Source organism: Peromyscus leucopus, chromosome 6 (assembly GCF_004664715.2).
Source record: "Peromyscus leucopus breed LL Stock chromosome 6, UCI_PerLeu_2.1, whole genome shotgun sequence".
NCBI lineage: Eukaryota > Metazoa > Chordata > Mammalia > Rodentia > Cricetidae > Peromyscus > Peromyscus leucopus.
In genome coordinates, this window is record NC_051068.1 from 25,653,183 (window position 1) to 25,676,249 (window position 23,067).

A 23,067-nucleotide genomic window follows, 5' to 3' on the forward strand; every position below is an offset into this window, starting at 1 on the left:
GTTTATTTCCCTTTCTCTTGAGTCTAGGCTGGGTCCACAACCTTCCTTATCACCATAATACACAGCTGTGCCTCTGTCCAGTGGGTGAATACACAGCTGTGCCTCTGTCCAGTGGGTGAAAACACAGCTGTGCCACTGTCCAGTGGGTGAATGCACAGCTGTGCCTCTGTCCAGTGGGTGAAAACACAGCTGTGCCTCTGTCCAGTGGGTGAAAACACAGCTGTGCCACTGTCCAGTGGGTGAAAACACAGCTGTGCCTCTGTCCAGTGGGTGAAAACACAGCTGTGCCTCTGTCCAGTGGGTGAATACACAGCTGTGTCTCTGTCCAGTGGGTGAATACACCGCTGTGCCTCTGTCCAGTGGGTGCAAACACAGCTGTGCCTCTGTCCAGTGGGTGCAAACACAGCTGTGCCTCTGTCCAGTGGGTGAATACACAGCTGTGTCTCTGTCCCGGGGGTGAATACACAGCTGTGTCTCTGTCCTGGCGGTGAATACAGAGTTGTGCCTCTGTCCAGTGTGTGAATGCACAGCTGTGCCACAGTCCAGTGGGTGAATAAAGCTGAGTCTTTAGTTTTCTGTGTTTCTTTCTGTCTTGTGCTAAGGATGTTTCCACTTGCTATCTATAAGAATGTTTTGAATCAAGCAGGGATGCTATCTGTACTGTGGGATGACTCATACAAGTAAAACTTTCTGAGAGCCAGCCTGGGTCTGCCTGATGGTCTTAGCAACAGCAGCTAAAACACGATCTGGAGATGACCTGGACCAATGAGAGACAGCCATGTCACACCAGCAGATGCATATTCATCAGACCTCCCCCCAGGGTGGGATGGAGGGTATATAAGGCTTGCCTCTTCCTAAATAAACTGAGCTTGTTGTTTCGACATTGTCCCAGAGTCTGTGTAGTTTGACTCTATGCCTACTTGGCCCCCCGCGCTCCCCCTCCCCCAAAAAAAACCAACAACAAAGACCCTACTACACAGGACGATGTCCAGTTTGCTTGGGTTGGCCACGCCATCTATGAATCCAGACCATAAATGTCAGCCAGCGACTACTGGCCATGTTGAAAGAGTCACTTTAGGTATCCCAGTCCAGTGAAGAAGCTTCCCAACGGTAGCAGCAGCTGGTACCACATGAAGCAGAAGCTCAATGCAATTTCATCTGGTCAGTACCCACCCACCCACCCCATAGACACATGCACAAACTCATAAGTGGAGATAAATATATTGCAATTTAGAACCCTTTAAGTTCTGGGCTGGTTAGCTATGCAGAAGGAAAAGCAGAAACAGCGGGGACAAAACTTCAGTTTGATTTTAAGTGGATAGTGACTCTGGACTTGTACTGCTTTTGATCCTTGGTCGGATAGCAGTTCCCTGACCTCTGACAAGTCACAATTCACCCTTTGTCCCGAGTCTCGATGTCTATATAAAAGCCTTCATGGAGTTGTGGGAATTGAGCAGGGCCCGCTCTTCTCTTCTTCAGTGAGCGAGCTGAGGAAATGATTCCGTGAATGGGGCTGTTGTGGTGTTGCTCTTGTGAAAGTTGTTAAACTGCCCTGTGTTTATATTACACGCAGTTTTAGTCTACAGAGGGCATAGAGTATTCAACAGGAAATGGAGGTGAACACAAAGCTTCAGATCAGAGCTAGCCCAAAGTCAGTAAATACATTTCAAGGGATACTATTTATATAGAATCCCTTAGCAATAGTTTTGGACAATAATATAGTTTTGAAATGAATAACAGTTTGACCTGTTTGTTACAAATTATTTTCTTACACTAAATACTTTGCCTTCTGCCTATCTTTCAGGCATGTTCAAATTAATATACTTATCATTATGTTCTTATGAAGCTAAAATATCTAAAATCAGTTATCTATACTTGAAAGTGATGGTAGAATTGATATTGCTTTTTGCCTAATAAAAATACTGATTAATCTATTTACCATAAAACTGAACTAGTGTCATTTACAAAGCATGCCATAAATCACAGAAGTCATAGATGTGTCTCAATCATATTTCATTACATGCCTCATTTTGTTCTTCATTTCTCAACTTAAATTTTAGCTTCTGACAAGAACTCTCATTTGTACCAGACAGCCTTATAGATCCTTCCCCACTTAATTACGTGTTACAAATTTCCTGATGGTATTCTCAAGCTAGCTCTCAATTTGACTTCTTATTTTCAATGGCTTTTCTATGCCCTTAAGGGAAAATTAACTCTGGATTGATAGTGACAGTGAGTATCTATTTATGTAATTCAAACAATAAGTATTTTTATCTTTATGTTTGGCCAATTGCATATTCTCAACCACCAATTTCAGTTGCCAGAAGTCAAACTCCTAATTTCCTCAGTATCAACTCTTCCTATCCCAGTAGGCTAGATCCCTTCTCTCAAGCCTCTATCCCAGCCTCACTTTGTTTAATAGAGAGGCACAGTCATTCTGACATAGGACTCTGCGTATTCCGGATACTGCTTCTTACCAATGTGTACATAAAGTGCGATGGACATCACCCTGGATCTTATCCTGGAGATGAGAGACTCCTTACTCTAGATGAGATTCTCTATGTGAGCATAAGGTAAACCTGTCTTCAACACTTCCTGGAAAAAAAGAAAAAGGAAAGGAATTAGGAAAAATTGCATGCCTGAAAAGAAATACACATCTTGATATTACTTAGCTATTCCTAGAGTTGACATTTTACTTATGTTATTTATTTTATCCATTCATATATATATACATATATACATATATATATATGAATACTTATATATCCATTCATATATATATAAGCTTAAGGAACATTGGTTCAGTTTGTTTCAATTTCTTAATCTAAGTTGGACCAGTCAGAAACACCTTAACAGATATGAACTCTGACTTTATAGTCTGATTTATCATGTGAATAAACAGGAAAAAATGACAGTAAAATATCACAGAACTTGACCCAATATCTTTCTATGATCAAACAAAATTTCCTGACAATATCAGAACTGTGACAACCACCCCACCCCCACCCCGCACCTTAGAAGATAAAAATACAGGGAAGAGAGATAGCTGATCTACATGAGCAAATGGAGATGTAGTGAGAAAATGAACACATTTAGAGTGCCAGTTACTGCGGGGACCTGTCACAATCAAACAATTCCTCTGACTTTTATTTCAGACAGAAACCCTTTTTCAAACTAGTTCTTAAGTACTCATTCCCTTACAATCTACCTCCCAGGAACCTTTCTAAAAACTGTTTCCTTTAAGATAACTATAATTGATGTATATCATGATAACTAAAAAGCCAAACACACTCTTATCTACCTCTGTGCCTAAAGTAAATTTAAAATTTTTAGTTGTCAAGACGTGGAGATGCTTTGCTTGACTGAATTTGAATCCGACTCCTAAAGTTTTTCCTATGTCATTTCTTTGTAAAGTTCAGTTTACCGAGGACCCTCTCTTCCTCCAAGACATTTTATCTGAGCACTTAGGTACCTGACATATTTATTCATTCTCTACCACCCTCTAGTGATACCAAACCACCACTCCTACCTCCAGCAAACAAAACAAAACAAACAACACACAAAACTGGCTAGACTGGTCTACATAGACCTCTCCAGACCTTGAGTGTTCCTCTTTCTAATTCTCCATTCTTTTATTACGTTCCTCTGGCTAAACTACGTAAGCTAGTTAACATATAAGGAGGAAAGGTTTCTTTAGCTACTTAAAACCAGGCAGGCTCGGTGCTTCCAGACTCTGGTGAAATATTAGATAGTGATGGAGTGAGCGTATGTTGAAGCAAACTTAACAACTCATGAGCTAAGAAATAAAATGAGCAAAAGGGAAAAGGCCTGCTCTCAAAATCCCATTTATTTGCACATCGAAAAAGACCAAGAAACCCTAACTATCTCCTACCACCTATAGTTTGTACGACCTCCCAACAGTGTCATTTCCATTCCAATCAGATAGTGCTTGGTGCTTTCCCACAATTTTGGGCTACAATTTCAAGGATGTATCATGCAAGGTAGTTACCATTGTAGATTATTGACTTTGTAGCTGGGTTGGTGTTTATCTTTCTCTGTTGGTAGCATGCGGAACTCCTTCCAGTACTACCAACACTGATCTTGGTAAACATTAGCTCTACTCCTTCAGGTTCAATGAGTTGTGAAAGTGTTATCTCCAGCAATAGAGCCTTACAATCAGTTTTTGGAGAGAAACCAATAGCTTTGGCAATGTCTGGGTTGTTTGGGAGTCCTTTGGCCAACAACTCTATTAGAAGTAACCCATTCCTGGCACTGGGGCTTTCTTTTGGTGGCAAGAGACGTTAGTCGTGGTTTTCTCTCCCCCATTATTAGATGATTCTAGTTAGATTTACTTCACGTATGGATATATTTTAAGAAGCTTCTACTGTAGTAGTTATCCATATGACCCCTCAAATGGCCCATAGTTTTAGCTGTCCCTTCCCATATTGCCTCCTTTGTCCCCATCTTTATGCCCCCTCCCCATTGAACCTTCTGTTCCTATTCCTCCCTCATTCCCCCCACACACCTCCATTCCATCAATAACTATTTATTCTATTTTTCCTTCCTAGGGAGATCCTTCAGCTCCCCCGCCCCCAATTCCTTACTCTTTACTTAACATTCAATGAGTAGATTGTAGCCTGCTTATCAAAGACTTAATAGCTAACATCTACATCTAAGTGTACAGATAGAATATCTGTCTTTTGGGGTATGGGTTACTGTAGCTAGAGTTTTCCTGCCTTGCCCACAGTCAGAACAAATCTTTGTCACACCCGAGTCCCAACCAAGTAAACACAGAGACTTATATTGCTTACAAACTGTATGGCCGTGGCAGGCTTCTTGCTAACTGTTGTTATAGCTTAAATTAATTCATTTCCATAAATCTATACCTTGCCACGTGGCTTGTGGCTTACCGGTGTCTTCACATGCGGCTTGTCATGGCTGAGGCTGGCAGTGTCTCTCTACCTCAGCCTTCTGCTTCCCAGAATTCTCCTCTCTCCTTGTCCCACCTACTTCCTGCCTGGCCACTGGCCAATCAGTGTTTTATTTATTGACCAATCAGAGCAATTTGACATACAGACCATCCCACAGCAGGTTACCTCACCTGGGATGGTTTTGTCCTAGCTCCATCCACTTACCTGTGAATTTCATATTTATTTATTTATTTATTTATTTTTCTTTCAAGACAGGGTTTCTCTGTGTAGCTTTGGGCCTTTCCTGGGACTCACTTGGTAGTCCACGCTGGCCTGGAACTCACAGAGATCTGCCTGGCTCTGCCTCCCAAGTTCTGGGATTAAAGGCGTGCGCCACCACCGCCCGGCTTCATATTTTTTTAAATAGTGGAATAATATTCCATTATGTATATGCACCACAAAAAATACCTTCATTCAGCATATGACCATTTTATGTACAGAGGTTTAAGTTTAGTAATAGGTATAAATTTTGGGGTATGACTTAAAGATAGCTAATAATAAATTTCCATAAAATTCAATGCATGAAATATTTCTATATCTTTAATAATACAATTTGAAAATGTTGTGATATGACTAGGACATATTATATAGTATCTAAAGAGTTGCTTACTAATCAGTATTCTATTATCTGATACTAATACATTTTAAGGGGCAATGTAAATACGTTTCAGAACATTGCAATGGAAATACAATGGATATTAAGATTTAATTCAGGGTGTTTTAATAGGTTTGAAAATGAGAACAAATTTATAATTACTAATGTGGCAGAACTGTGAAACACTCAGCAGTCAATAAGATCCATTATAAAAATACATAATTTAAAACAATAACAAATTATATTCAATCATATTTAGTAATGTGTTAGCTATGATTACTGCTTTTGTTTATGCATATCTGGCTGAAAAACATAAATCCACTTGAGGTCAAGAAGGCCTTTTTCTTCTTTTGATCTTTTGGTCTTTGTCATTGTATGAAACCTATGGATTCATCAGTATGTGAAGTGTTCACATCTTCTGATGTCTCCTTCAATTTCTATTTTCTATGTCTTAAAATTTTTACTATACAAGTTTTTCACTGGCTTGATTAGAGTTCTTTATATATATATATATATATATATATATATATATTACACACACATATATACACAATACACACACAAACACACTATATATATATATATAGATAGATAGATAGATAGATAGATAGATAGATAGATAGATAGAGAGAGAGAGAGAGAGAGGCTATTGTACAAGTTATTGTTTCCTTGATTTAGGAAGGTATAGGCTTTTCCTGTGTTAATTTTGAATTCTACTACTTTGCTGGAAGTATCTGTCAGCTTTACATGGTCTTTTTTTTACATAGAATCTTTAGGGCCTTTTATATATATTAAAAAAAACCTGTATGATATGTGTGCTGGCTGGTTTTGTGTGTCAACTTGACACAAGCTAGAGTCATTTAGGGATAAAAGAGCCTCAGTTGAGGACATGCCTCCATGAAAACCATCTGTAAGGCATTTTCCCAATTAGTGATCAGTGGGAGAGGGCTCAGCCCATTGTTGGTGGTACCATCTGTAGCATGAATCTTAAAAGGTCTTATTAATAAAATCAAACCTGAGGCCAGTTATTGGGGTGAACGCTGGAAGATCAGAGAAGCAGAATAAGACACAACTACCTCACCTTGCCAGTTCCTCAGCTGATCCTGTTTCCTCAGACTGGAAGCCTCTGAGTCCTCATAGAGAATGACTCTCAGCTGAACTGTTGCTCAAAAGCCTAAAAGCTTAACCAGCCTAGTTCCTGGTCTTCACGCCTTATATACCCTATATACCTCTGCCATCGCTCCCTGGGTTTAAAGGCTCACTTTCTGGGATTTAAGGCGTGAGTCACCATGCCTGGTTATTTCAAGTGTGGCCTTGATCTCCAGAGATTCATGCCTCCAGAAGGCTAGGATTAAAGGTATGAGTGCCACCATTTTCTAGCCTCTGTATCTAGTGGCTGTTCGGTTCTCTGACCCTAGATAAGTTTATTAGGGTACACAATATTTTGGGGAACACAATACCACCACAGCATCCCTGGGCTGCTGGTCTTGAGTTCTATAAGAAGGTGGGCTGAGGAAACCACGGGAAACAATCCAGTAAGCAGCACCCCTCCATGGCCTCTGTATCAGCTCCTACCTCCAGGTTCAAGGCCTCTTGAGTTCCCGTCCTGATTACTTCAGTGATGAACAGCAATGCTGAAGTGTAAGTCAAATAAACCCTTTTTGGTCCTGGTGTTTTTTTTGTAGCACTAGAAACCCTAACTAAAACAATCTTCAGATGAAGAAACTTGGACTTCTTCCTTTCCAATTAGCACTCCCTTGAACTACTTCAATTATCTTATTACTCTGGCTAAGACAAAAACATACTATATTTAATAGTATGGAGGTTCTACATCAATATTCTGAGTTATATAATTTTTTTAATATGGCAATGACCAGCATTTCTTCTTTACTCTTAAATTAGAATACTCAATTGAACACATGACAGAAATTTAATTTAATCCTCAAGGGAATCATTTAATATTTGAATAATTACACACATGTTAAGTAGTCCACAGATTGTATCCAGTAACTGATTTCTTCCTGTCCAATGTGTGTGTTCAGAGAACTTGGATATGAATAACAAGGGCACTGCTCATCAATGAGCTACTTAGGAAGTATACTGAAAGAAAGCAAGTGACTGACAGGACTTGTGGTCCTACAAATGTCAATGAAATGTAAAACGATCCCAAAGAAATCAGCAGCACTGCCAATAATGACAGTAAGTCGGTGATATTTAAATGCACTCACTGTTAATCAATGAAAGACACCAAGAAGAAAAGTCCATTCATATTTAAAAGAGTATAGTCTGTGTCTTTATAGACTAAAAGACTATAGGCATAATATTCATATTACCAAGTTTTTTTTTTTTTTTTAAACATTATCTACCTCTCTTGGAAAAAAAAAATTTAAACTGCCTTAATGGAGCTTTCAGAATCTGAATGTCTCTATGAAGTTAAAAGTGAGCATTCTCCTTTTCTTTATATCTCCAACCACATATTTAATCAAAATAATGTAGCTGATGGATGTCCTCCACAGAAGTACCTAGAGGTGATGGACCACACCCAAGAACCTCTGAAGGGACATAATAAATGAAGAAATAAGAGAGAAAGAAAGAGACAGAGACAGAATAGCATTATTTCAGAAGGGCTAAGTTTTGATTTTTTTTTTTTTTACAAGTTTGAGTATTGTTAAAATGTCAGAATTATTTTAAACTATTTGTTACACAAACACACAACCTAATGTCTGGGTCCTTCCAAGCACAATAATTGAACTTACAGACTCTCTCTTGGATCTGGATTTAATTACTAATTTTATCCAATTCAGCATCTAAATTAAAACAAGCCCTGACTCTGATTACATACAGATGCAAATTAGTTTGCCACAATTATGAGAAAATATGTGCTAATCTATAGGCACAGGCTGACGTACTAAACACACTACTTTAATGAGTTTTGTGTAAAAAAAAAATAGTCAATAAACAGTTAATATTATGACAAGAAGGATTTCTGCCACGCTTTCTAAAATTTCCACAAACATACCTGAAAAATGAAAGACACAATGTGACAAGTTACTTTAAAAATAAGAGCATTTCCACTATATGATGAATAATCATATTAATTATAATGCCTAAGAATATCTAAAATTAAAAAATTCATTTTAGAAGATGGCTGCTGGTTAATTCAAATTATTCAGTAGTTCTCTTCTTGATGAAGTTAGAAGCCAGAGATTTTCACTCCAGAGAAACTCTGCAGATTTTTAAATGGAAACAAATAAAGGTATTCCAAATGTGAGGAGGAATTAAGGTGTTTTTTTTTTTTGTTTTTGTTTTTGTTTTTGTTTTAGAATAGAGATATTCACACTACCAAGCTATAGCACAATAGTTAAATATAAATATGTTGGGAAGAAAGTCCCAATTACAAAAAACAGGTGGATATTTTAATGAGCACTGCTCTAAGATTTCTGAATATAATATTTATATTTTGAAAATTCTATCACCAGTGGAATGTTTTTCTCTCAGAATGGTTGACTGGTCTTTATTGAAATAATAGTAAATACAGCTCACATGCTTGTCAAGATTTCAGAAGACAGATGGTTGACAATATTAATAGAGTAGAAAATTCATGATCACAGAAGCTTCCTTGTAAAGGACGCAAACCTTCTGAATGGCTTGTCATCCTTGACCTGGACCTGAACACAGTCTAGGATGCAGCCAGTGACACAGATTAAGCATGAGTGCAGAAGAAGAAAGGTCTCAGAATTTCCGTAATATTCAACATCATATAGGTTTGAGACTCGAAAGCACTGGTACTGAGTAGAGGAGTTACAGAAGGTCGCCATTGCTGTGGTCGCCTAAGGGTGAAAAGCATATTTATATCAAGGTCAGAGAAAAGAGATTTCCAACACATCACCAAGTTAAACACAAGTACAAACACAATTAGAGCTAATTGCCACCTGAAAATAATTGTTCTTAGAAGAGATGCCCAATAATGAGTTTGGGGAGAGTAAAGCAATGGAATTTGTAATTACAAATTTTAACTTATTTTCTAAGCTGAAACTTTAATTCTCAATTTCAGAGACTAGGAAATGAATAAGGAATAGTTCATTGAGACAATCCATGAAGGATATATTCAAACAAGTAGAACCTTCTATTCCTCTTAGCAATATTATATTTAGCTTTATTTTATGACATCTATACATAGAAATAGAAACATAAATGTGAAATTAATGTATCTAGAGTACTGAGCCTAACCTAGCATCCATGACTTAGTCTATAAGTTATTGTACAATATCAGTTAATGCTAAACACATTGCAGTTGATTCAAACACATTATTGTGTGTATTTCTGTATGTTGGATTACTATTTATTTCAGTACTGGGAAATGAGACAGTTATTCTAGGTTGAAAGTATAGTTATTATTCCTCTCAGTGCCTTACTAAAGAACATGCATTGATATTCGCTGAACATCCCTAGTTTATTAAGAACTTGTTTAGTATATTAAAGCCCTTAGAGAAGGACATCAATATTTTATCTGTGGTCTTAAGTCCTTGAGTTCTATAATTCAAATAATAAAGAACAGGAAAGCTTATATTTTTTTTTCAAAAAAGAATTTATATACAGTAAGTGTAATGCTACTTAAAATACTTTAATCATACTTCTTAGCTTCCTAGATGAAACATTTATAGAGGTCCTACTATATGAGGGTCACTGTTTTTGATAGTAGAACCTTCTTATATCAAGGTTGTGTTATTTAGAATTGGGGAAAGGAGCTTATCTCTGTAGGTTTTTCATTGGGCTGGTGATTGGGGCTCTGTAGGGAGTAGAGAAATTGCTGAGTACAAAGAAGTTCTGAGTGAATGTGCATTTGACACTGGTGCCACCATGCCAGGACTCCAATGCCTCAGTCCTACGAGGCTGTCAAATCCTTTCCTGCTGGTACTGCTCAAGAGGAATAGAAAAGCTTTCCTTGAGAGTTACAGTATGGATTCTTGGGAATGGTGATTGGAGTGTACAAAAGATGGCATGAGCAGCTTCCCTCCTCCTGGATGTTTACAGCCTGACACTGCTCACCTACAGACACCCTCCACCCAGAGTAGCTGGTCCCTGTCCCTGTGCTCTCTATAATAAATATGCCGAGGTTCTGTCTTCAGGGCTCTGAAACCCAAGCCATGAAGATTGAGGCAGAATTAAAAGACAAAATAAAATAAGTAAAACATGTGTGCCCAATGCATATATGACTGGATATGTTTCAGTATATCTCTTATTGCTATGGTTTCTCTTTCTTTCTCAGATCTTAAATTTCTGCTGCCTTCCCAAGAAGAGAGAATCATGTTCTACACTTCAAGAACTCAGGACCTAATACCAGAAAGAAATAAAAAAAAAAAATAGCTTACCAGTAATTTTAATTTTGTAAATCCTACTTTTCAGAAAAAATGGCTTTTTGCAACAAAATCACAGGGATCTTGGAAAAGCATAAGACATGTTGGAAAAGGCCTTAAATCAGCATTTCCAACATAGGTGGAGGACTAAAGCTATTAACACAATCAGTGGCAGGGGAATGGCCAAAGGCCTCTAAGAGTGACTGTGGGCAGATATGTCACCACCCCTGTAGAGACCCTAATACTTCGAGATGGCAGAGGAGCAGCAGCAAGTGCCAAACAAGCACAGGAGAAGACATTAGAAATACCAAGATGGACATCCCCAGTCACGAGCAGTTATCCATTCCTTGGACAGCAAGAATTCTCCCAAGTTCTGGAAAGAAATCAGGCACAGGGAGAAATGTCTAGCAGGCCAATGATGGAGTTTCCTGTGAATTTGAATATCTAAAGCTGACAGCAAAAATAACTTTTATTTAAAGAGAATAGAGTGCTATTTTGTAGACATCTTGGCTTGCAGGTTGTAATTAATATCTGTTTGGCTGTGAAAAAAACAAAATTATGTGTGAAACACATCAAAAGGAAACTGAGTGAGTGACTAATGTGTCCCAAAGAAGGTGATACTTGAGTCAACATCTAAAGATAAATAAAAGCAAACATGACAGCAGGAGGAGCATTTGCAAAACTGGAGGTAACAGGGCTATCATCTTTTGGCCATGGTTTTATCAGCAGCTCATCAGTGTGGTGTAGAAATATAAAAACTCTCAGGCAACTGGGTTTAGGAGATGCAGAGCTGAGAAGTAAACACCAATGTGCTGAAGGATAAAGTCAATGACATCCAACTGCCCTGGTCTCAAAAGTTTTGTCAAAGTATTTCTGAGGATTTCAGATTTTCTTCAGAAAGATTAAGAGCTTAAACTGTTGTTATTGTTCTTTTTTTTTTCATAATAAAAAAGGTTTGTTTGCCTTTTTGAAATTTTCCTATTACAAGAATGTAATAAAATTCTAAGCTATGTTAGTCATGATATAATGAATACTTAAGTAGACATGTAAATCCCTTTCTCTTGAGTAAACTGTAAAACACTGAAAAAAATGAGAAACAGCAAATTGCCTCACTTATCAATTGTAAAATTGGTATTACTTTTCACAATATAGTGGTCATAAGAACTTCCAATAAAAATATGTTGAAGGTGTTTGTTTTAATTTCTATTTTGTTGAATTCTGTAAATTAAGAGCTGCAAAAGACAATAAACTGACATATCTTCAAGGATGGTCTCGATAAGATTAGCAATGTGAAGTTGATGAACTAGAGGGTGAGAACTCATACCGGAGTCTAATATGGTCTAAATGTATAGGCTCCATGTTTTGTAATCATTAAATTATCCCTACGAAAATGTACAGCCATGAGCAAACAACATGGCTACTAATCATAACTCATGAGAGTTAAGATTTCACAGAGAGTTGTAATAGACTTTAATAAAGCGGCTGGGGATACAGAGGCAGCATACTTGGCTAGCATTCATGAATCCCTGAGTTTGGTTACAAGTGCCATACAAAACTGAATGTGGCACACTCTTGTCATCCTAAGACTTGTATGGTGGTATTGTGTTCCCCAAAATATTGTGCACCCTAATAAACTTATCTGGGGTCAGAGAATAGAACAGCCACTGGATACAGAGGCCAGAAAATGGTGGCACTCACGCCTTTAATCCTAGTATTCCAGAGGCAGAAATCGGTCTGGATCTCTGTGTGCTCAAGGCCACATTGGAAACAACCAAGCATGGTGACTCACGCCTTTAATCCCAGAAAGTGAACCTTTAATATCAGGAAGTGATGGCAGAAAGCAGAAAGGTATATAAGGCGTGAAAACCAGGAACTAGGCTGGTTAAGCTTTTAGGCTTTTGAGCAGCACAGTTCAGCTGAGATTCATTCTGGATGAGGACTAAGAAGCTTCCAGTCTGAGGAAACAGGATCAGCTGAGGAAATGGCAAGGTGAGGTAGCTGTGTCTTGTTCTGCTTCTTTGATCTTCCAGCATTCACCCTAATAGCTGGCCTTGGGTTTGTTTTATTAATAAGACCATTTAAGATTCACGTTACAGACTTAGGAGATAGATGTAGTAGGAACAGTTCAAAGTCATGCCTAGCTGCATATTGAGCTAGAGGGCAGCCCACACTAGAGATCTTTTCTCAGTACCTAAAAATCAAATAAAATAAGTGTTAATATAAAATAATGGAGCTTAAATGGCTTAGATAATATTCTCTTTTAAAAACTATAAAGTCATAAAGTGGTCAATAGCTTTAGTAGTTTATTGAAATTTTATTATATTTTGTTTTACTTTGGGTTTGGTTCAGTTTTGGCTTACTGCTAGTATTTTCATTGAATGAGAAGTTAGAATGTATACAAGTAGTATTTTATGTGTAAATGTTGGGTTGTATGTCATAAAGCATACATATATGCAAGAAAACATTTAGAATTTAGTGTCTAAAAATGTGTATTTTTTTCCTAATGAAATTAAGATGAGCAAAAACTAAATAAGTAAATAAATAAAATAACATTAATAACCTTGTTCTCAAAGATTGGAGGAAATCCAATATAAAAACAAATGATGTTTACATATTTGATACCATTGTAATACTCATATAAATAAATGTTCAGTCAATTCAAAATGTTACTATAAATCTCACCAAATTTGGGGATAACAGTAAAGGCTGACAATTTTTGTTATATTGGGAAATTGGTTCTTTTGCTCACAGATGTAACCAAATGCCTTCTGAGAAGCAATTTAAGGAGGAAAGATTTAATGTGTACATAATAGATGGGAAGGCATGGAAGTGGAGCAGTTCTTACCAGGGGGAAAGGGAGCATGAGGCTGCTTATTTACATCTCTATGGACCAAGAACCAAAGCTGTGATAATAGGTAAGGCAGATTATAACCTGTATGTAGCTAGAGTTTTCCTGCCTGGCCCACAGTCAGGACAAATCTTTATCACCTGCCAGTCCCACAGCCTCTCAGACCCAACCAAGTAAACACAGAGACTTATATTACTTACAAACTGTATGGCCATGGCAGGCTTCTTGCTAACTGTTCTTACAGCTTAAATTAATCCATTTCCATAAATCTATACCTTGCCACGTGGCTGGTGGCTTACCGGCATCTTTACATGCTGCTTGTCATGGTGGTGGCTGGCAGTGTCTCTGACAGTTTCTTCTCTCTGTTAGTTCCGCCTATACTTCCTGCCTAGCCACTGGCCAATCAGTGTTTTATTTATTGACCAATCAGAGCAATTTGACATACAGAACATCCCACAACACCTGTAAGTCCCATATGATAGAAGTACATGTTGCCCAGTTAGGCCTCACCTCTTAAAGATTTGGCAATCTCCCAAAATAAATCCCTTCTGGAGACTAAGTATTCAAACACATGAATCTGGGGAGTAGGGAACTACATTTCACATTCAACCCCTAACATTGTGACTCTCGCCCCATAGTTTTCATGGCCATTTCTTACAGCAAAAATCCACATATCTTAACAGTTTTCAACGTATTTTAATGTATAAGGTCTCTTCTGAGAATCAAGATAATACCTTACCTGTGATACTCTACAAAATTAAACACAAGCTCACATACAATGACATGAGGTATATATTCCTTTTTTTTTTTTTTTTTTTTTTTTTTTTTTTTTTTTTTTTTTTTTGTTTTTTTCGAGACAGGGACAGGGTTTCTCTGTGTAGCTTTGGAGCCTGTCCTGGAACTTACTCTGTAGCCCAGGCTGACCTTGAACTCACAGAGATCCGCCTGCCTCTGCCTCCCAAGTGCTGGGATTAAAGGCATGCACCTCCACTGCCCAGCTATATTCCCTTTCTTAATGGAAACAATATATCAAATATTAACAATATTTCACTCCAGAAGGATGAAACTTCATCCAGAGCTGCTGCTGATATCTTCTGGGCTCTCCAGTGCTGAAGCTTCCAGCACATTTGACCTCTCACTTGCATCAGCTCAGTGTGCCAAACATCTTCTCAAGAAAAGAGGTTGACAAAACTAGACTGACTGCACGTGCATTAAAGTCAAACATAACCTCTGCATTCACAGGTTACAAAGTCAGCCTCAATGCATTGAGACTTAAATACAAGACCTGAAACTATGAAATCTGTAGAGCACCTGTGCTAGGCATTTCAAAAGGAGTGATATTAGTGTGAAATATTTTAATATCAGTAAGGAGAGACTGATGTGACACATTTATTGCCGTTTTAACCTAACATTTTCCTATGGCAATTATTGTCATTTTGACAGAGTTTCAATTGTAATGAATTTTGCAACGTATCATAGGGAGAATTTCTCTTCAGCTACTGTTCATAAAATACAAAGGGGCATACAAAATATAAAGTTTCCCTTTTAAAAACTTATTTTAATTTCAGCATGTTTCTTATCTGCTTTGTATTTATCTATATTCTGTGAAACACTTCTCTCTGTATAAGAACTTGTTAATGATGTATTCCTAAAGTTCAATATCAGAAAACGTAAAAGTTTGCAACAATAGCCTAACAATCTCTCAGTTCTTTAAATGTTTATGAAGGATTCTTTGGTAGACAGTTGACAGTTTTGAGTATTAAAAACCTTGTAGCGTCATCTCAGGAATAGAGACTCCCTGGAGATGAAAAACAGGTATGGGTATGAAAGCCAAGAATACATACTCAATTTAAAGCAAATTAGGTATATAAAATATATTATACAATGCAACGTGATATTATGCTTTTCTAAGGCACATAGGTAGTGGGAGTTTTGTTCTTTGTAACTGTGAATCAGTATTTTTCTTATAAATATATCATATCACAAACCTTGAATGACACAGAAAACTGAGAAATGTTACAAAATTCTGTTCTAAGGAGTGATTACATGTTTCTTTTTCTGACACATACACTAACTTTAAGCTGTGATTGACAGGCGGCAAAGCAGAGACTGTAAGTTATCGAATACAAATGAATTCCCTTCTTTTCTGCCATAATGGAAGTGCCATTTGTAACAAAGTCCAACTACACTGTAGACTGTAGAAAAATAAGTAACCTATTTAGCTGTAGTTTACAAATAAATCATTTCAAGTTAGTGAATGCAAAAGAAGTGTGTGTCACTGCAAACCTCTTCCCGTGTTCACAATCACTTCTATCTTCCTGTGATAGTGTTCGCCTGACAAGCCTAGCCCAGATTTTGAAGAAAAAAAAAATATATATATACATATATATATGTGTGTGTGTGTGTGTGTGTGTGTGTGTGTGTGTGTGTACTAGTTTACTTCTTGTATGTGTGGTAAATTTGCTACAGCCACTTGCAAAATTGAATCCAATTGAGAGAAACAGTTTCTCCTCTTTACATCAGTTCCTCTCAAAAAACTAAGTAGAGATTAAACACATTTCCTTCAAAGTACCATGAACTAATGCTCAAGTGATCATGGAATTAACAACTGGATTTGAAAACAAAAATCATTCCTGGAAACTCAAGTCATACATGTCAATAAATTATAACCAAAGCAGAAACCACAAGCAAGCAAGCTCAGTCACTGTGGTGGCTAACAGCATGCTTGCAGCGTGTGGTAGCTAAACAGAGGCGTGTGATTTACCTCAAATCAGTTTGCGTAAGTCTGCACACCTTACTCTGGCTCTCTCTCTTGCTCTAGCTTTCTCTCCTCTTCCCACACCTTTGCTTTGCCTTTCAATTTAGATGAGGTTAGCTTCCTGGAAGTTCTGCTTAACACTCTAACCCCTTTTTTTTAATTGCTGACAAAGTCGGTAAGTATTGATATTTCCATAGCAAAAAAAAAACAAAAAAAACAAACAAAAAAAAAAAAACCAAAAAACCCAACCCTTCATTACCATAAACAAATTATGGCAATCCCAAATTCCTTTAAGGGTGGAGGGTCTGAAGACAACCTTTTAGCACCTACGAAGGTCATCTGGTATGGGGGACTTATTTGATTTATTTTCTTTCTAAAAAGAGGTGAACAATTTACAGACATCAAAAAATGATAGGCTGATGAAAATAATCAATATGCTAGACTATTGAATTTAAAAATTCCCTATACAACTACAGTGTAGCATGCAATTCTTAATACACTTTTTTAAAAAAATTATTTTATCCAGGGACTACAGTTTCTTCTCCCTCTTCTCCTCCAGTTCCCTTCCCCCCACTTTCTATCTACACCCCTCCCCATCCACTCCCCCTCCTTCTCCATTCAGAAAGGGGCAGGCCTCCCATGGGCTTGAACAAAGCATGGCACACCAAGTTGAGTGAAGATTGAGCTCCTCCTCCTGTATCAAGCCTGGGTGAGGTAATCCAGCATGGGGAGCAGGTTCCCAAAAGCCAGCTAAGAGCTAGGGACTTAATACCCTTTTAAAATATAAATTCCTTTGGCCATTAACTCATACACTTAACCTAGAGTCATAGTGATCAGAAACCATTACAACTTATAACGTCTTTCCATAGTGAAACCTGTAGCACTATGTCACAAAAACATCTCAAGAAAAAAATCAGTGTTAAGTTACAACCTTTTCTCACCTATGAGCAAAGGTACACAACATATATTTAGGAAGTTTGCAAAGCTGTGGGTGCAAAATTTAAAAAGGATAATATCCAATGACTACACTAGATCTCTGCCAGGAACGAAAAACATTTTAACACTGGCCAATCAGTTTGTATTTTCATCTTAAGATTGTAAGGTAGAGCTGGACAGTAGTGGCACGGACCTTTACTGCCAAAACTCTAGAGGCAGAGGCAGGTAGAGCTCTTTTAGTTTGAGGCCAGCTTGGTCTATAGAGTGAGTTCCATAACAGTCAGGGCTATACAGAGAAACCCTGTCTCCAGAAAAAAAAGAAAAAGAAAAAAAATATTGGAAAGGAGGAAATAATCATACTGACACAATAATGATGTAGGCAAAACATTTGTTAAAATTTAAATTTACCTGGGACTTATGCAGGGACTCTTGGCTCAGTCTGGGAGGAGGGGACTGGACCTGCCTGGACTGAGTCTACCAGGTCAATCTCAGTCCTGGGGGGCCAGGGCTTTGCCCTGGAGGAGGTGGGAATACGGGGTGGGCTGGGGGGAAGGGGAGGGGGGCAGGAGGGGGGGAAAACAAGGGAATCCGTGGCTGGTATGTAGAATTGAATGGTATTGTAAAATAAAATAAAAGGAAAAAAAATGTGAGAAGACACTAGAGAAACTCCTAAAAATTAAAATGTCTCTAGAGCTTTAGCATTAACACCATACCTAATTTGAAAGTGTTCCCTCTAAGACCAAGAACCAGAAAAGGTATCTAGAATGGCTTCTAATGAGCAATGATAGATTGGTCAGCAGTATAATAGAGCTAGGGGAAGATTCAATAGATCTAATAAATGGGACAAAAGAGAGTCAAAGAAAATATTTAAGAATTTGCAGTTAAAATATTTGATTTGGCAAAAATTTTGCAATGTTATAAGATATAGAAGGCTAAAAATCAATTGAATTTAACATATTTGTAATGTCACCAAAATCATTTTGGGTGTCATTAAAAATATTGTTATATTTCTACTAATATATCACAAACTGTGACAAAATTTGCAGATTTTTATTGAGTGACATTACAGTACTACCTAAGTATTAATGTGATCTAGAAAAAAAATTACTACAGATACCAAAATTTCTTCTAATGTGTAAGCTGTTCTCATTCAGTAATAAGTCAAACATTTAGCATAGGGGTGGCATGTGACCATTTAACCCACATATTTATAAGGAAATCAAATGGTGAAAACTTTCAGATATTCATGCACATTGTGGTGGTTTGAAAGAAAATGGCCCCCAAAAGGAATGGCATTATTGAGAGGTATAGCATTTTTGGAGCAAGTGTGGCCTTGTTGGGAGGAAGTGTGTCACTGTGGAGGCAGCTTTTGAGATCTAATATATGCTCAAGCCACACCCAGTGAGACAATTCACTTCCCGTTGCCTTTAGATCAAGATGTAGAATTCTCCAGCATCATGTCTACCTCCATGGTGCCATACTCCCAGCCACCATGCTCCCTGCCAGGATGATAATGGACTAAATCTCTGAAACTGTAAGCCACCGCCACAATTAAATGTTTTCCTTTTCAAGAGTTACCAGGGCCATGGCATCTCTTCGCACCAATAGAAACCCTAACTAAGAAGTTAGTACTAGGGACTGGGATATTGCCCTGAAAGTTCTGACTGTGCTTTTCTTTGGAGGAATTTGAACATTGGGAGATTGGGTTAGGAAAGCAGTAGACTGCTTTAAGTGCTGCTTAATGGGCCATACCAGTGTGAGCATGGAAGACAATGATGCTAAGAATAATTTGAACTTTTGGGGGCCAGGCTCAAGATGATTCAGAGGAGAAGAATTTTAGTATGTTTCCTAGAAATCTTTCTTGTAATATTTTGTGAAGAAAGTAGCTGCATTTTGCCCTTGTTTGAAGAGTCTGCTTGAGGCTAAAGTACAAAGTTTTGGATTAATTCCATTGGCATAGGAAATCTCAAAACAGCCTAGTATTAACTCTGTTGTGTAGTTATTGCTGGTCACTCATATAGATTTATAATGAAAAATGAGCAAGAAAATACAAAATTTGAGGCAAAAAGGAGCACCAGGAAGTGGAGTGCAGCTAAATCCTATATTCAAGGAGATAAACAGACCAAGAATAAAATTAAGGGAATGACTACCTTAGAACAAGATCCCACCCAGTTAAGGTTCCAAGCTGTGAGAAAGAATTAAAGAAAAGCTTAGAGAAGGGTGTAGTAGTGCACACCTTTAAGCCCAAAAGACAGAGGCTGGTGGATCTAAGTTTGAGGCCATCTCTGTCTACAGAGCAAGTTCCAGAACAACCAAGCTTGCGTAGTGAAGGAAATTATTAAAAACAGAAATCTGGTGAACATGTAATTGAAATATCTCTGAATTTAAGGCCTTTGTGATCTACAGAGCAAGTTCCAGAAAATCCAAGCTTAGGCAGTGAAGGAAACCATGGAAAAAAAGAAAGCTGGTGAAGATTTTGAACAAGGGAGCCATACTCTAGTCCCAGCAAGCAACAGAACTTGGCAGCTTTGGCCATGCTGTTCTGGCTGTAGAGTCAAGGACAGAAGAAAGGAATAATGAAATATTCCTCCATGACTAAGGAAAGCCACTAAGGCCAGGCATGTGTCAAGGGTGTCCCCAAATGGATGCTCAGAGAAGCCATTGTATGAAGCTGTGAAGTTGAAACCTGGATTGCCTTGGAGATCACAAGATGTTGGAGATGCCAGACCCATGAGATACCTAACAAGAAAAATTGTTAACAGGGAATAGAGCTAGCCCATGAGAAATAAGTATATTGCAGTCAACAAAGCTGAAAGGAGTTGGAGATCTGAAGAGCATTTTTGACATGGAGATGCAGACTTTGGAGTTTGCTCAGCCAGTTTTCAATCTTCCTTTGCTCCAGTATTTCTTCACTATGCTCCTTTCTCTATGTTTTAGAACAGTAATATGTATCCTGTGCCATTATATGCTAGAAGTATGTGATCTATTTTATGATTTTGATTTTACAGGGTATTACACTTAAGAGATTGCATGAATCTCAGAAGAGACTTTGAACTTTAGACTTTTAAACAAATTTTAGACTGTTGTAGACTATAGGGACTTTTGAAGTTGGACTGAATGCATTTTGCATTATGATATGGCTGCAACCCTCTGGGGACTAGGGAGTGGAATGTGGTGGTTTTAAGAAAAATGATCTCCAAAGAGAGTGGCACTATTAGGAGGTGTGGCCTTGGTGGAGTAGGTGTGGCCTTGTTGAAGGAAGTGTGTCATTGTGGAGGCAGGCTTTGAGGTTTCATTTATGCTTAAGCCACACCCAGTGTCTAAGTCCAGTTCCTGCTGCCTGAAGGACAAGATGTATGACATTGGGCTACTTCTCCAAACCATGTCTGTCTGCAGGCCACCATGTCCCACCATGATGATAATGGACTAACCCTCAGAAAATGTAAGCCACCTCAATTAAATGTATTTCCATTGCAAGAGTTGCTGTGGTCATGATAGCTCTTCAAAGCAATTTGAAACCTAAGACATACATAGATATTAGGATATATTATAAAGTTTCAATAATTAAGATAGCCCGGTACTGAAACAAAGATAGACACTGCCCCCAAAAACTAAGAGCCATGTACATGTAGATACTTTAAATGAAAACATAAATGAAGATTAATAGGGAAATAATTATAGGAATGATACAATTTCTCAAGAAGTAGAAAAAGTAAGTAGAAAAGCATAGTGTAGGTACATGAAAAAAATGAATCCTTATGTAACAGTCACACTTTCTAAAAAGGTGCATTAGAGGATTTTAGACTTACATAGTAAAAATCTTATGAGAATAAGCCATGTGAGAATAACATAACATACAAGGAGATTATCCTGGTACAATCACTATGTAGCCTGGATAGACTTAAATTTTTAGTAATCCTGTTTTAGCCACCAAAACTCTGAGTTTAACATTAGGTAGAAGAATATACTTTTATAAAAAGAAACAACATATAATATAATATAAAAAATATCACTTTAAGGTAAATGGGTCTTTTGTTCTTTAATCATTGAAAGTAACACAAAGAAAGTAAAAAAGGTTGTCACAAGATAAAGAAGAAAGATAATGACAACATGGGATACTAGAAATAAATCAGGAGACACACACAAACACACACACACACACACAGAGAGAGAGAGAGAGAGAGAGAGAGAGAGAGAGAGAGAGAGAGAGAGAGAGAGAGAGAGACTTGAATTGGCACTTGATAAAAGACAGAATACAAGTGTACTAAAACTCAACATCGTTCAAGCTTATTGGCAAACAAGGAACTCCAAAAAAGTACCACAGTGACAGGCTACAGCTGTTAGTATTTCAGCAAAAGGAAGGGCTGAAAATACTAGTTAATTCTCTGTGTGTTGACCCCAGTGATGCCATGGCTGCTGTATTATGTGCCCAGATCTTTAAAAGCCTTTAGGTGTATATAGTTGATCCCAAATTACATTTCTGCAAATATACAATAGAGAAGTATCTGTGATAATAGTTTTTAAAAGGTTCGTGTAAAAGATTGTAATGTGGTATTACAGCTGCCATCTTCCCAATGCCTAGGTAGTAAGTAATTGTGATATCATTGTACACTGAAACAACACAAAGCATCAAAAAGGAAGAGAAAAATCAAGAATCTCATACAACTGTGTTCTTGAATCAGTATTCAGTCAAACTACTAACACATGAGACAATTCAAACCACAAATTCAGTATCAGAATTGACAGAGGTCGAATTGAACTGCTAATTTAAAGTTCTGTTCTGATTTTAAAAATGCAAGAAAATTCTTACAAAAAATTCTTAATTCAAAGACAGTCTTCTCCTGTTGGAGATTATTTAAAAATCTTGGTACTGGCAGACTCAGAAGCAGAGCCAAGCAGGGGCCGCCCATCACAGGTCTTGTTGGAGTCGCTCGTGTCTCTGATTTGTAACACAGGAGCCAATGCTCGAAGTCTTGACTGTGCCATCTTCATATTTGGAACCGTTCCCTTCCTTCTCATCACATGATCTGCCTCTGAGAAAGGGCACCTATCTCACCACTGGGAACCGGAGCAACATATGGACAGGTTTTGTTGTTTTTGAATCTCAAAGAAATTGCTGTTTAAAAATAAAACAAAAGTTACTCTGGAAATCACCTTCAGGACACTTCAAACCTTTCTTTCAACTGGGAAGAAAAATAGATTCCTAAAGTAGATTTTTTTCCCCTTGTCCTGTTTCACTGAGATCTTACACAAAATAAATATGGAAAGAAAAAATATTAAAAGATGTGTGCTTCTTTTGTCTGCTAAAAAAATATCAAACGTCTCTGGGGGTTCTGTGAGCTCTCTCTCTCTCTGTCTCTCTGTCTCTCTGTCTCTCTCTCTCTGGTTTCTCCTGTCAAATTTTCTTTAAAAAAATGTCTCATGAAAGTGAACAGGAGCATATATTCTGCTTCTGATTACTGAAAAAAAAAAAAAAGAAAGAAAGGAATACCTACACTTTATGTGCTCCTTTTACAATTACATTGCCCATATGATTTCTTTGATGGTTGAGAAAAATAAATACATCCCAGTCCATACTCAGAGATGAGAAGATCATAATAGCA

General features: G+C 37.7%; 1 long non-coding RNA gene across 3 annotated transcripts in view; it reads right to left on the reverse strand.

Moving 5' to 3' along the window:
- Positions 1-23,067, reverse strand: part of LOC114710289 — an 87,997-nt gene that overhangs the window by 31,644 nt on the left and 33,286 nt on the right. For all 3 annotated transcript variants that reach the window (XR_003737037.2, XR_003737036.2, XR_003737034.2), the window contains exon 3: positions 2,478-2,595. This is a non-coding gene — a long non-coding RNA (uncharacterized LOC114710289). The remainder of the gene's footprint in view (positions 1-2,477; positions 2,596-23,067) is intronic.